This window comes from Macaca fascicularis, chromosome 5, assembly GCF_037993035.2.
Source record: "Macaca fascicularis isolate 582-1 chromosome 5, T2T-MFA8v1.1".
NCBI lineage: Eukaryota > Metazoa > Chordata > Mammalia > Primates > Cercopithecidae > Macaca > Macaca fascicularis.
This window is the reverse complement of record NC_088379.1, coordinates 50,316,013-50,330,686: the sequence shown is the minus strand read 5'-3', so window position 1 is coordinate 50,330,686 and position 14,674 is coordinate 50,316,013. Positions and strand designations below refer to the sequence as shown.

General features: G+C 42.8%; 1 pseudogene; it reads left to right on the top strand.

Moving 5' to 3' along the window:
• Window positions 1-13,797: 13,797 nt before the first annotated feature.
• On the top strand, window positions 13,798-14,421 carry LOC102118104 (large ribosomal subunit protein eL30 pseudogene; annotated as a pseudogene).
• Window positions 14,422-14,674: the final 253 nt, after the last annotated feature.

The following is a 14,674-nucleotide window of genomic DNA, read 5'->3' as shown; positions in this document are numbered from 1 at the left end:
AGAAATAAATTTATCTGAAGTTCCAGGGAAATTTGAAGATGTATTAATGTGATAACATTCCAATTTGTTATTATTTCATTCCATCTGTTAAAGAGGCATAAGGAAAATTACACAAACACCGTTAAGAAATATGCCCCCTCAGGATGCACGTCTACCTGGTGACCTGCAGGGGACACTGTGATAGTAGTTCTGAAGGAAAAGGCCTTTGATGGGGACTGCAGACCTTATTATTATGTAAAAATAGTTAATAGGGCCTAATCTGTTATAATGTGTTAAAAGAGTCTGCTTTGAAAATCCTTGGTGATTTAGTAAAAATGACTTAAATGATGTATCTTGGGTAAGGATCATTGGTTTTTTTTTTTTTTTTTTTTAAATACCCTTGAACATCCACAAATATAAAAACAATAGAACTCTGGCAAAGGAGATAAAGTAACTGCAGAAATAGTGGTGCTGACTCATGCTTTAAGAATTATTGCAGACAGGGTTAAGAAGCTAATTTGAATTCCAACAGAGTCCTCCTTAAGATAAAATTCCAAGAGCAAAGTAAAAGTTTCAGCAGTGTCAGTTCAGCTAATCCTGAGAAGGCATTCTGATAGAGAATTCCAAGAGGCATTAGTCTGATCTGAGCTTGTATAGATGACTCTAGATATAAGGTTGTTTCTGGTAGAAAATTAATTTCTATAGCTTCAGTGAATAATTTACACTAGTTTAAATAATGAATAAGTGACTGGTTTGGGTTAAACAAAAAAAGCACCTGCTCACACCTGTAATCCCAACTACTAGAGAGGCTGAGGCGGGAGGATTACTTGAGCCCAGGAATTCAATGTTACAGTGAGTTATGATGGCACCACTGCACTTCAGCCTGGGCAACAGAGCAACATGCCGTCACAAACAGACAAAAAGTATGTTATATATTTATATAATGAGATAAGAGAAAGTTCCCATAATCCTTCCATCCAAAGATATTACAGTGAATGGTTTGGCTTATATTCTTTCAGGTTTTTAATATATTCATATGTGTATTAATGTATATAGGTGTTTGTGTATATTTTGATTATTATATTACAATATATTTATTTATTTTTTTGAGAGATTCTCACTCTGTTGCCCAGGCTGGAGTGCAGTGGCACTATCTCGGCTCACTCCAGCCTCCACCTGCCGGGTTCAAGCGATTCTCCTGCCTCAGCCCCAAAGTAGCAGAGACTACAGGTGAGCACCATTCCCAGCTAATTTTTGTATTTTTAGTAGAGATAGAGTTTCACCATATTGGCCAAGCTGGTCTTGAACTCCTGAGCTCAGGTAATCCTCCTGCCTTGGCCTCCCAAAGTGCAGGAATTACAGGTGTGAGTGAAAAATCATTTAAAAGTGAAAGTCTATTTTCACTTTTAAACATACATATTATACTTTATTATTAATTTTATAAGTGAAACATATTAATGGGATTCAGGACACACCACCCCAAAATATGACTGTAGAGTCCAGAATGTGCTATCCCAAATATGCCTCTTTGTCATAAGGATTATTGTGAGCTGGTTATTTTGAGAAACAACAGACATAGGAGAAGTTCTGGGGAGTTACCCTTTTGTAAAAGAAATTTAAAGCTGTAAAGGAAATCTCTGTTTATAAGTGTATGTCCCTCTCTGAATCAGGAAGAGAAGGATGACTAAATCTTTAGAGACTTTTAATCACTGGAGAAGGCATCACCTTAATCTGTATAAAAAACCTTACCCTGGATTTATGATATCTTTCCCGGCCATGTAATTTTTTTTTTTTTTTTGAGACTAGATTTTGCTCTGTTGCCCAGCTTCTCATTACAACCTCAATCCCCTGGGTTCAAGTGATCCTCTCACCTTGGCCTGCCAAAGTGTTGGGATTAGGTATTACAGTTGTGAGCCACTGTACCTGGCATTTTGGTTCTTTTTTATTTTATTTTATTTTATTTTATTTTATTTTTTAATTTTCTTTTTAATTCTCAGCGAGTCAAGTTACTTCTATATAGAAGGGTGCGCCCTTACAGATGGAACAATGGTGAGTGCACCTTTTGGTTCTTAATTATTGAACTGCCAGGCATAGTTGGGCACAGCTAAGTGTTTCCTGAATTTTTTTTTTCTTTCCCCAGGAAGATTCTAATCTCTTAAAGGGCAAAAATCTTGCTTTCCACTTCCCTTATGTTCATGAATTCACAGATATTGACTGCCTACTTTACATCAGGCACTGTGCTAGCTGCTGGAGGTACACTGAATAACAAAATAGAGATAGTGCCTGCCCTAATAGAATTTATACTCCTGTGGGGGAAAGGAAAATTACTTACATCATCTCTCATATGATGACATAATTATGATTCCAATAAATACGTACTAGGAAAAATAGAAAACTAGAAGCAAGGGTAACTGAGATACCCACTTCCCTAGTGCTGGGATCAGAGAAAGTCTTCTCAAAGACCTGGATACTTGGGAAAAGGGAAATAAGTGGGAAAGAGTGTTCCCAGTTAAAGGAACACCATGTGTGAACACGCTGAGGCAATTAGAAGATTCCGAAACCTGGAGTGTGGGAGGGAGGGAGGGAGGCAAGTGAGAAGAGCCAGACCATGCTGGCTGTTGTAGCATAGGATTTTAGAATTTATCTTTTTGGTTTTGAAACAAGGTTTCACTTTGTCACCCAGGCTGTGGTGCAGTGGCACGATCATGGCTCACTGCAGCCTCAACCTCCCTGGGTTCAGGTGTTCGTGCCCCCTCAGCCTCCTGAGTAGCTGGGACTATAGGCATGCACCACCATACTGGGCTAATTTTTGTAGCAATAGGATTTCACCATGTTGCCCAGGCTGATCTCCAACTCCTGGGCTCCAGCAATCCTCCCACCTTAGCCTCCCAAAATGTTGGGATTACAGGTGTAAACCAACACGCCCGGCCCAGAATTTATCTTAAAAGAGTGGAAACAGCCGGGTGCAGTAGCTCACATCTGTAATCTCAGCCCTCTGGGAGGCCAAGGCGAGTGGATCACCTGAGGTCAGGAGTTCGATACCAGCCTGGCCAACATGGGGAAACCCCATCTCTACTAAAACTACAAAAAATTAGCTGAGAGTGGTGGCAGGCATCTGTAATCCCAGCCACTTGGGAGGCTGAGGCAAGAGAGTCACTTGAACCCAGGAAGCAGAGGTTGCAGTGAGCCGAGATCGCGCCACTGCCCTCCAGTCTGGGTGACAGAGCAAGGCTGTGTCTTAAAAAAAAAAAAAAAAAAACGCCAGGCCTGGTGGCTTATGCCTGTAATCCCAGCATTTTGGGAGGCCGAGGCAGGTGGATCACAAGGTCAGGAGATCAACACCATCCTGGCTAACACGGTGAAATACTGTCTCTACTAAAAATACAAAAAATTAGCTGGGTGTGGTGGCATGCACCTGTAGTCCCAGCTACTTGGGAGGCTGAGGCAGGAGAATCTCTTGAACCCGGGAGGTGGAGGTCTCAGTGAGCTGAGATGGTGTCACTGCACTCTAGCCTGGGTGACAGCAAGACTCAGTCTCAAAAAAAAAAAAAAAAAAAAAAAATTGTGGGAATGGCTGGTGGCCCAGGCCTGTAATCCTAGCACTTTGGGAGGCCGAGGCCAGGAGTTGGAGACCAGCCTCGCTAACATGGTGAAACCCCATCTCTACTAAAAATACAGAAATTAGCCAGGCATGGTGTCAGGCGCCTGCAATCCCAGCTACTCCAGAGGCTGAGGCACGAGAATCGCTTGAGCCTGGGAGGCAGAGGTTGCAGTAAGCCAAGATTGCACTGCTGCATTCCAGCCTGGGCAACAGAGTGACACTCTGTCTCAAAAAAAAAAAAAAAAAGAAAAGAAAAGAAATATATATAAATATACTTTAAAAATTAAATTTAATTATAAAAAGATACTGAATGGGCTGGATGTGGCGGCTCATGCCTGTAATCCCAGCACTTTGGGAGGCTGAGGTGGGAAGATCAGTTGAGGTCAGGAGTTCGAGACCAGCTTGGCCAACACAATGAAATCCCATCTCTACTAAAAATACAAAAATTAGCCGGGTGTGGTGGCACACTTCTGTAACCCCAGCTACTAGGGAGGCTGAGGCAGGAGAATGGCTTGAACCCAGGAGGCAGAGGTTGCAGTGAGCCAACATCGTTCCACTGTACTCCAGCCTGGGTGACACATCCAAACTCTGTCTAAAAAAAAAAAAGAATACTGAATGGATAGAAGCTAAAAATGCTACAAAAACTAATCCAATTAGTTGCTGTCAATACTACATTTACATGTTTTTTCATTTTTTAAAGAATAATAATTGTATATATTCATGGGCTACATAGTGTTTTAATACAAACAATGCATAGTGATCAGATCAGGGTAGTTAGCATATTGGTAATTTCAAAGATTTATCATTTCTTTGTGTTGACAACATTTAATATTGTAAGAATTAAAGAGGAGAGAAACACAGAAGATGGCTTTTCAGTCAACAGGGACAGGTTTATTTTAAACAAACCTGAGAGGGGCAGTTGGCCAAGTTAGGTTAGAGTCACACTCTCTTACAGACTAAGAGTTTTTAAAGATTCAGGGTGGGAGAGTTTATGAGAGGCTTGGACTGCTTCTGTGTCTCTTTGTTGTGCTTCTCTGGGAGGGACAGTTGCATGTCTGTTCCCATACATCTTTTTGCAGCTGCAGGCATATCCCCCCGAGTCTGCTTTTAGCTTTTCTATCTTAGTGTACCTGAAGGGAAAGAAAAGTACTTATTAAGGCCACTGTTTTACTGGGGCCCATTGTATGAGGGTGAAGTTTGGCAGTTACCCCAAGAGACTTTCTCCTCACCTCCCTCTGTGCCCAAGCGGTCACTTGTGTTTTACTGTCTGCTCTTTCTGGCTGCTTGTAGTTAGAAGAGAAGTGATTTCCTTGAAATGCATGAGGCTAGAAAGGGAGTTGGAACTTAAAGTGGCAGTGTTTGTCCGAGATGACGGTGCTCCTGCTCTATCAAATATCCTGCCAGGCATAGTGGCTCACGCCTGTAATCCCAGCACTTTGGGAGGTGGAGGCCAGGGGATCACCTGAGGTCAGGAGTTTGAGACCAGCCTGGCCAACATAGTGAAAAAATCTCTACTAAAAATACAAAAATTAGCTGGGCATGGTGGCGCACACCTGTAATCCCAGCTACTTGGGAGGCTGAGGCACTAGAATTGCTTGAACCGGGGAGGTGGAGGTTGCAGTGAGTCGAGATTGCACCACTGCACTGCAGCCTAAGTGACAGAGCAAAACTCCATCTTAAAACACCCACACACCAACACACCCACACACCCACACCCACACCCACACACACACAGCAACATTCAGTATCTTCTCTTCTAGCTATTTGAAACTATACAATGCATTATTGTTAATTATAAGCAACCTGCAATGCTACAGAGCGCTAGAACTTACTCCTCCTATCTAGCTGTAATTTCATATCCTTTAACAATTCTCTCCCTGTCCTTCCCTTCCCAGTCTCTAATATCCTCTGGTTCCACTTTTACTTCTATTAGATCAACTTTTTTTAGCTTCCACACGTGAGTGAGAACATGCAGTATTTAACTTTCTGTTAAGATCATTTGCCTACTTTATAATCAGACTTTTTCTTGTTTTGTTTTTTGCTGTTGAGATGTTTGAGTTCTTTGTATCTTCTGGATATTAATCCCCTGTGGGATGAGTGTCTGCAAATGTTTTCTCTGATCCTGTAGGTTGTCTTTTCACTCTGTGGATTGTTTCCTCTGCTGTGTAGAAGATTTTTAGTTTGATATAATCCCATTCATTTATTTTTGCTTCTGTTGCCTGTGCTTTTGAGGTCTTATTCATAGAACCAAGCCTGCTGACCTCTTGATTTTGGACTTAGAGCTTCCAGAACTGTGAGAAACTACATTTCTTTTTAAGCCACCCAGTCTAATGTAACAATAATATATGTAGATACATTTTGACTTCTCTCCCTGCCCCCACCAAATATTTAATGGTCAGAATAAATAATAGCAGGGAAGACAAACATGTTTTGTTTTGCTTGAGAATGAAATGCACCTGATCATAGTGGATTTTAAGCTCTTTCTGTAGATATACTGGGGGGAATGGCTGGATGTCTTTTTTCACAATTATTACACTAAGATCACATACTAGTTAGTAACTTCAAATAGGGCAGCCAGATAGGCTTCATTTGCCTCCTTCAAAGCACTAAAACCTATACTCTGGAAGCTCCAAGATCAGTGTTAAAGTCCTACACAATTTCTCACACCAGATGCTGGATGAGACATTTGAAAAATAAAAGTTTAGTGAACTTCTAACAATGTCTGGTTTCAAGGAATGCCAGAGTGCCAAGCCTGTAGTGATAAGATTTCTTCACTCCCTGGTTGATTTGCAGGCAATCAGCTTGGAAAGAGCTATGGTATAGAAAACTTGTTCCTTACCAGCCCCCTGCCTTTTGCCCGGAGCTCAGCAAGCTAGAGGTGGCACTGATGCCTGAGAGAGATGGCTGAGCAGCTGCAAACACAACTGAGAGAGGATCTTGGCTATGTAAATTTTATCTCAAAATAAATTGCTACCTTCACAAAGTTGTGGAAAAGGTAACTGCATTTAGATAGGACAGTTAGGCCAGGTGCAGTGGCTTACACCTTAATCCTACCACTCTGGGAGGCCGGAGCAAGAGGATTGCTTGAGCACAGGAGTTAGAGGCTACAGTGAGCTATGATTGCACCACTGTACTACAGCCTGGAGCAAAAACTTGTCTCCTGGAGAAAAGGAAGAAAAAGAGAAGAGAGGAGAGGGGAGAGAGAGAAAGAAGAGAGGGAGGGAGGGAAGGAAGGAAGGAAGGAAAGGAAAGAAGGAAGGAAGGAAGGAAGGAAGGAAGGAAGGAAGGAAGGAAGGAGGGAGGGAGGGAGGAAGAAAAAAGAAAGAAAGGGAGAGAGAGAGAGAAAAAAAAAGAGAAAGGAGAGAGAGAAAGAAGGAAAAAATGAAGGAAAATGGACTCAGTATGTCCTGTAGGTTCATGCTAAAAAGTTAAAAAAACAAAATAAAATAAGGACAAACTCTTTGATAGCTGTTTAATGAGACAGAGAGGAAATATATATAATGATCTTATATATTACTGTGTGTGGTAGTTTGTCGGCAAACATGACCATCAACAATTTCTCCCACCTTATGCACTCATGCTGCTTCTGCCATCAAGTAGTCTATTTTCCCTTCCGTTTAACTGAAGTGGCCTTGTGACTTCCTTTAATCAATAAAATGCATCTTGTGTGACTTTGCCACTTCCACACCTAAGCTTTAAGTATTCTGGAAGCTTCCACCTTCAGTATCTTTGAAGTCAGCCACTGTGCTGTAAAAAAGCTCAGGCCAGACCACTGAATGATGAGAGCCATGTGGAGAGACACTTTGGAGGATGTGCTTCTCTGGAATGGTTTGGCCCCAGGTGTGCTTCAGGCTGAGCATAGCCTCATGAGTGACTTCAAATACAAGTGGAGTGGAAGAACCACCCAGCTAAATTCAGTCAACCTACAGAATCATGAGAAATAACAGATCATTGTTATTTTAAGCTACTAAATTTTAGTGATTTTTTTTTTTATGAAGCAAGAGAAAACTAAAATATCTTATTTAAATGTTTATTTTTATTTTTTTGAAACAGAGTCTTGCTCTGTCACCCAGGCTGAAATGCACTGGCACAATCTTGGCTCACTGCAACCTACACCTCCCAGGTCTGAGTGTTTCTCGTGCCTCAGCCTCCCGAGTAGCCAGGATGAAAGGCATGCACCCCCATGCCTAGCTCATTTTTGTATTTTTAGGAGAGTCAGGGTTTTGCCATGTTGGCCAGGCTGGTCTTAACTCCTGACCTGAAGTAATCCGCCAGCCTCGGCCTCCCATAGTGTTGTGATTACAGGCATGAGCCACCACGCCCAGCCTAAATGTTTATGGGTTTATTTATTTATTTTTTGAGATGGAGACTTGCTCTGTTGCCCAGGCTGGAGTGCAATGGTGCCATCTTGGCTCACTGCAACCTCTGCCTCCTGGGTTCAAGCGATTCTCCTGTCTCAGCCTCCCAAGTAGCTGGGATTACAGGCACATGCTGCCACGCCCGGCTAAGTTTTTGTATTTTTCAGGAGAGACGGGGTTTCACTGTGTTGCCCAGGCTGGTCGCGAACTCCTGAGCTCAGGCAGTCCACACGTCTCAGCTTCCCAAAGTGCTAGGATTATAGGTGTGAGCCACCGCACCCAGCCATTTATGTATTTTTTTAATCAGAAAAGCTAAACTTAAGAATATTTCTCTTTTTTGTGTATACAATAGAACCTATGTGTTCCTACCTAAAAGATATTTAATTACATGCAAAATATCACTGTTCTTTTGCAAATAAAGTCCACAACACACATTTTCTCCATGTTTATGTATTTGTCTTCACTTCGTTTGTTCAGAAGAGAAGATATCAGGGAAATAAAAATCATCTCATAAGAAAGTTTAATTTATTCATTTTATTTTATGCTACCTTATAAGAAATATTTCTACTTCAGGTATTGGCATGATTTATAGAGGAAAAGAATGCGCTAAATTCTTTTTTGGCTGGGTTCGGTGGCTCACACCTGTAATGCCAGCACTTTGAGAGGCTGAGGAGGGCAGATCACTTGAGGTCAGGAGTTTGAGAGTAGCCTGGCCAACATGGTGAAACTCCATCTCTACTAAAAATACAAAAAATTTAGCTGTTCGTGGTGGCGGGTGCGTATAATCCCAGCTACTTGGGAGACTGAGGTGGGAGAATCACTTGAAAGTGGGAGGCGGAGATTGCGGTGAGCCGAGATTGCGCCACTACACTACAGCCTGGGCAATAGAGTGAGACCCTGTCTTAAATAAATAAATTATCTCTTTTTTAATGTAGTAAACGCTCTTTAAAAAAAATAAAACCTTGACCTGGTGTGGTGACTCACACCTGTAATCCCAGCACTTTGGGAGGCCGAGGTGGGTGGATCACCTGAGGTCAGGAGTTCAAGACCAGCCTGGTCAACGTGGTGAAACCTTGTCTCTACTAAAAATATTAAAATTAGCTTGATACAGTGGCGCACACCTGAAATCTCAACTACTCGGGGGGCTGAGTGAGCCAAAGAATTGCTTGAACCCAGGAGGCGGAGGTTGCGGTGAGCTGAGATTGTGCCACTGCACTCCAGCCTGGGCGACCGAGTGAGACTCTGTCTCAAAAACAAAAACAAACAAAACATTTTTGTAGAGATGGGTTTTCCCTCTGTTGCCCTGGCTGGTTTCAAACACCTGGCTTCAAGTGATCTTCTCGCCTCCATCCCCCAAAGTGTTGGGATTACAGGCATGAGCCACTGGGCCTGGCCTTTCTGATGTTTTTAAATAAAAGCTTAACTTTAAATTTGTATGTACTTTGGAAGACTACAGAAACTTTTATGTAAATAATGACAATGTAGCTCTCATTGAGCTTATATAATGATAGCTTTTTCTTTAGAGCTCAAAGCTATTTAAACAGGTAGAAAGCTGTCAAGAGGACATGAAGGTTTATATGACTAAAACTGGAGGACCCTAAATTAAGTGATGTGCCCATTTAGTGGCATTGCCAAAGCTAGAACACTGGTTTCCTAATTCTTAGTCCAAGTGCTCTGCCCATACAATTGCGCTTTCTCCTACAAGGTAGAAAATGCAATTAAATAATTGTTACTTATGTGTTTATACTTATACACAATAATCCCTAAAAAAGTTTTAGGTAACAGGGATTTTTTTTAAATGTATATTTCTAGACTCCTTGGATACATATACAACAAAGAAAGCAGAATTAAATGTGACAGGGTCTTGCTCTGTTGCCCAGGTTGAAGTGTAGTTGTGCAATGATGGCTCACTGCAGCCTCGACCTCCTGGGCTCAAGAGATCTTCCCACCTCAGCCTCCCTAGTAGCTGGGGCTACAGGTGCACACCACCACACCTGGCTAGTTTTTAAATTTTTTTTGTAGAGATGAGGTGTCACGATGTTGCTCAGGCTGGTCTCAAACTCCCGGGCTCAAGCGATTCTCTCGCCTAGGCCTCCCAAAGTGCTGGGATTACAGGTGTGAGCCACTGTTGGACTTGATACCAATGGGCTAGGGGAGAGGTCCCCAAATGCCAGTGGGACCTTGACTCTGGTTGGTGTCCAGGCTCTTGACACCATTGCAAGAAAGAATTAAAGAACGAGTTGGTAAAGATAGTGAAAGTATGAAGATTTGTTGCAAAATGAAGAGTACACATTCAAGAAAGGGGAGTGCAGGTGTACTCAAGAGAGGTGCACAGTGGGGTCTGGGGTTTCTATCTCTATGAGTTTCTTTAATCAAGGGGTGGATAAAGAAATCCAAAAAATTAAAATTAAAATATATTTAAAAAATAAAAAATAATAAATAAAACAAAAATAAAATATAAAAATCAAGGCATGAAATATTTCATGAAGATTCCTGGAAAGGTAAAGATTTCCTGGAACTGTGGTGCCACCCATTTTTACACCAAATGTATGTGTTCCTGGAACTGTCATGGTGCTGGTGGGTGTGTGATCGAGTATTTTAATGAGCATATAATGAGGTCCTAGGTGAAACTCAGGTCAAATCCAGCACTATGATGGGTCTGGTCAGTCTTAGCCAGCTTGGTTCACACCTGGTTTTCAGGGTTATCAGCCCCTAGTTTATGCAGACATTTCAACAGTTTCCTTTCTTCTAATCATGTGTAACTCCTGCCTAAAATTTTCTATTCTCCTGTGACCATCCTGTATTCTTTCTGTTTCAGACTCACTGAAGCCCCAAACTCCTGGGCTCAAGAGATCCTCCCACCTCATTATCCTGAGTGGCTAGGACTATAGACATCCACCACCAGTCAACTAGTTAAAAAAATGATTTTTGTAGACATGGGGTCTTGGTGTGTTGCCCAGGCTGGTCTGGAACTCCTGGCCTCAAGTGATCCTCCCACCTTGGCCTCCCAAAGTTCTGGGTTTATAGGCATGGACCACTGTGCACAGTCATCTGCTGTTCTTAATCAATGAGACTGTGATGATAAATTGGGACATACGGTCTCCAAAGAGAAAGAAGCTGGATGGCTCATGGCCTGACAATTGATGTAGCTTTACTGAATGCTTTACAGATACGGAAAGCTAAGAGTAATGCAAAACTACAAGGGCTGCATAGTATTCCGTGGGGTATATGTACCACATTATCTAGTCTTCCATTGATGAGATCTTGTCCTTTGCAAGAATATGGATGAAGCTGGAGGCCATTATGTTACTGGTGGAAGGTATCTGAGTTACTGGTGGCAAATCTGTATGGGTCTGCAGCAACCTCAGTTCTTGCCTCCTCAGAAGAAAGAATTCAACTGAGAGGCATAAGGCAGAAAAGGAGACCCAGACAAATTTCAGAGCAGGAGTGGAAGTTTATTTAAAAGGCTTTAGACCAGGAAAGAAAGAAAAGGAGAGTAGGCTTGTAAGAGACCCAAGCGGGCACTGAGATCAAGTGTGGTGTTTAACCTTGATTCTAGAACTTGATAGGCTGGCCCCTTTCCCCTGACTCTTCCCTTAGGGTGGGCTGCCCACACGCACAGCGCCCTCCTTATCTTTGGCTGCACGTGTTTAGGAAGTTGTACACATGCCCATCTGAGGCTTTCTCCCCTTCTTCAGTGGTGTTTTCTTGGAGAGTCATACCCCACCATTTTATCTCTTAATGCGCATTCCTGGGAAGTTGCTTCTCCCTGGTGTCTGCCTTCAATTAACGCTTTAGTGCAAAAGGTGTGGACCATCAGGAAATGGCCTCTCCCTGGCACCGGCTGCCAATTTATCACTTTTAGAGAGGACATGTGATAATACTGAACCATTATCCACATTCTTAGTGGGTTGGGGAGTCTTCTCCCGCCCCACTCATGCCTAACTACCTGTAACAATTATCCTTAGCAAACTAATCCAGGAACAGAAAACTGAATACTGCATGTTTTCACTTACAAGTAGTAGCTAAGGCCGGGCGCGGTGGCTCAAGCCTGTAATCCCAGCACTTTGGGAGGCCGAGACGGGTGGATCACGAGGTCAGGAGATCGAGACCATCCTGGCTAACACGCTGAAACCCCGTCTCTACTAAGAAATACAAAAAACTAGCCGGGCGAGGTGGCGGGCGCCTGTAGTCCCAGCTACTCGGGAGGCTGAGGCAGGAGAATGGCGTAAACCCGGGAGGCGGAGCTTGCAGTGAGCTGAGATCCGGCCACTGCACTCTAGCCTGGGCTACAGAGCGAGACTCTGTCTCAAAAAATAAATAAATAAATAACAAGTAGTAGCTAAATGATGAGAACACGTGGACACAAAGAGGGGAACAACAGATCACTGGGGTCTGCAGGAGGGTGGAGGGTGGGAGAAGGGATAGGATCAGGAAAAATAACTAATGGGTACTAGGCTTAATACCTGGGTGATGAAATAAGCTGTACACCAAACCCCTATGACACAAACTTACCTGTGTAACAAACCTGCACATGTATCCCTGAACTTAAAGTTTCTTATTTTATTTATTTATTTATTTATTTTTTAGACAGAGTCTCGCTGTGTTGCCTAGGCTGGAGTGCAGTGGTGCAATCTTGGCTCACTGCAACCTTCACCTCCCAGGTTCAAGCGATTCTCCTGCCTCAGCCTCCCAAGTAGCTAGGACTACAGGCACCTGCCACCATGCCCAGCTTGGTTTTTTTTTTTTTTTTTTTTTTTTTTGTATTTTTAGTAAAGATGGGGTTGCACTATGCTGGCCAGGCTGGTCTTGAACTCCTGACTTGGTGATCCACCCGCCTCAGCCTCCCAAAGTGCTGGGATTACAGGTGTGAGCCACTGCGCCTGGCATAAAATTAAAGTTAAAAACAAACCAAACAAAAAACTATAAGGGCCAGGCCCTTACTCAGGGTCTTTTATGGAACTTTCTCTCACTGGCCCCAAAGCAACACTAGTATAGCCCAAGTCTCAGTCCCACTACTACTGTGTGTAGCGTTAAGATTCTCTTCTCTCAGAGTCTAAGCCGAATGGCAGAAGACAAGATAAAGGAAAGTTTTTCCTTCCTCCCTTCTAATGAAAGTGCACTGCCTCACATTATTTTCTGTTCTAGAATCCGCCTCCCCTCAGGATGACTGCCAGTGAGAATATGCACCCCTCCAAGCGAAGATCTGCACCACCACAGAGGGTGTGGTCTTGCCCGCCACAACTCTCTTAGACCAATTGCCTCAGAACCCATTGAACTAACTTACTTACTTTCTTTCTTTCTTTCTTTCTTTCTTTCTTTCTCTCTCTCTCTCTCTCTCTCTCCCTCTCTCTCTCTCTCTCTCTCTTCCCTCCCTCCCTTCCTTCCTTCTTTCCTTCTCTTTCTTTTTTTTGACAGGGTTTTGCTCTGTCACCAAGGCTGGAGTACAGTGGCGCTATCTCGGCTCACTGCAACCTCTGCCTCCCAGGCTCAAACAGGATTCTTGTGCCTCAACCTCCAGAGTAGCTGGGATTACAGGCATGCGCCACCATGCCCGGCTAATTTTTGTGTTTTTAGTAGAGATGGGTTTCTCCATGTTGGCCAGGCTGGTCTTGAACTCCTGGCCTCAAGTGATCCGCCCACCTCGGACTCCCAACATGCTGGGATTGCAAGTGTGAGCCACTGTACCCAGCCCCATTGAACATTTAGATTAAATCTTTGGCACCCTTTAACAAGGTAATGGCATTTGATGCCATTTTAAGTAAATTAGTTAATAACACATTTATATCCCAACTGAAAAAAAGTACTAGAATATATGAATGAAGATTTTGTATAAGTAGCTGAATAGTGGGATTGGGAAGTAGTATAAATAGTAACTGGAAAATTAGGTTTTAGTATGCCAGTAATATATATGTCTATAGAACCCTATTATAAACCTGATAAATTTTAGTGGGAAGTCATTAAAGCCTGCAAAAATGGGGAATGTACCTGAAAGGCAGAACTGGAGACTATGATTTTAAAAAATATTTAATGTAGGCTGTGAAGAACTTTGCATTGTGAGAACTCCTTCCTTTCTTGCTCCCTGGCTATCTTAGTGGCAGCTCTTAACCGGGGAGCATCACATACCTAAGGCAGGAAGATGCTGGCTGCAGTGAAGATGAAAAAGTCACTGGAGTTGATAAACTCTAGGTTCCAACTCATTGTGAAAAGTGGACAGTACATGCTGGGATACAAGCAGACTGTGAATATGATCAGACAAGGCAAAGCGAAATCAGTTGACCTCACCAACAATTGCCCAGCTTTGAGGAAATATGAAATAAAGTACAATGCCACACTGGCCAAAACTGGTGTCCATCACCACAGTGGCAATAATATAGAACTGGGCACAGGGTGGGGAAAATACTACAGAGTACACACACTGGCTATCATTGACCCCATTCTGATATCATTAGTAGCATACCAGAGCAGACTGGTGAAAAGTAAAACAAGTACAGTTTTTCTTTCTTTTTTTTTTTTTTTTTGAGACAGAGTCTCTCTCTGTCATCCAGGCTGGAATGCAGTGGCATGTGATTTTGGCTCACTGTAACCTCTGCCTCCTGGGTTCAAGGGATTCTCTCTCCTGCCTCAGCCTCCCAAGTAGCTGGGATTACAGGCGCCTGCCACCATGCCCAGCTAATTTTTATATTTTTAATAGAGACGGGTTTCACCATGTTGGCCAGGCTAGTTTTGAACTCCT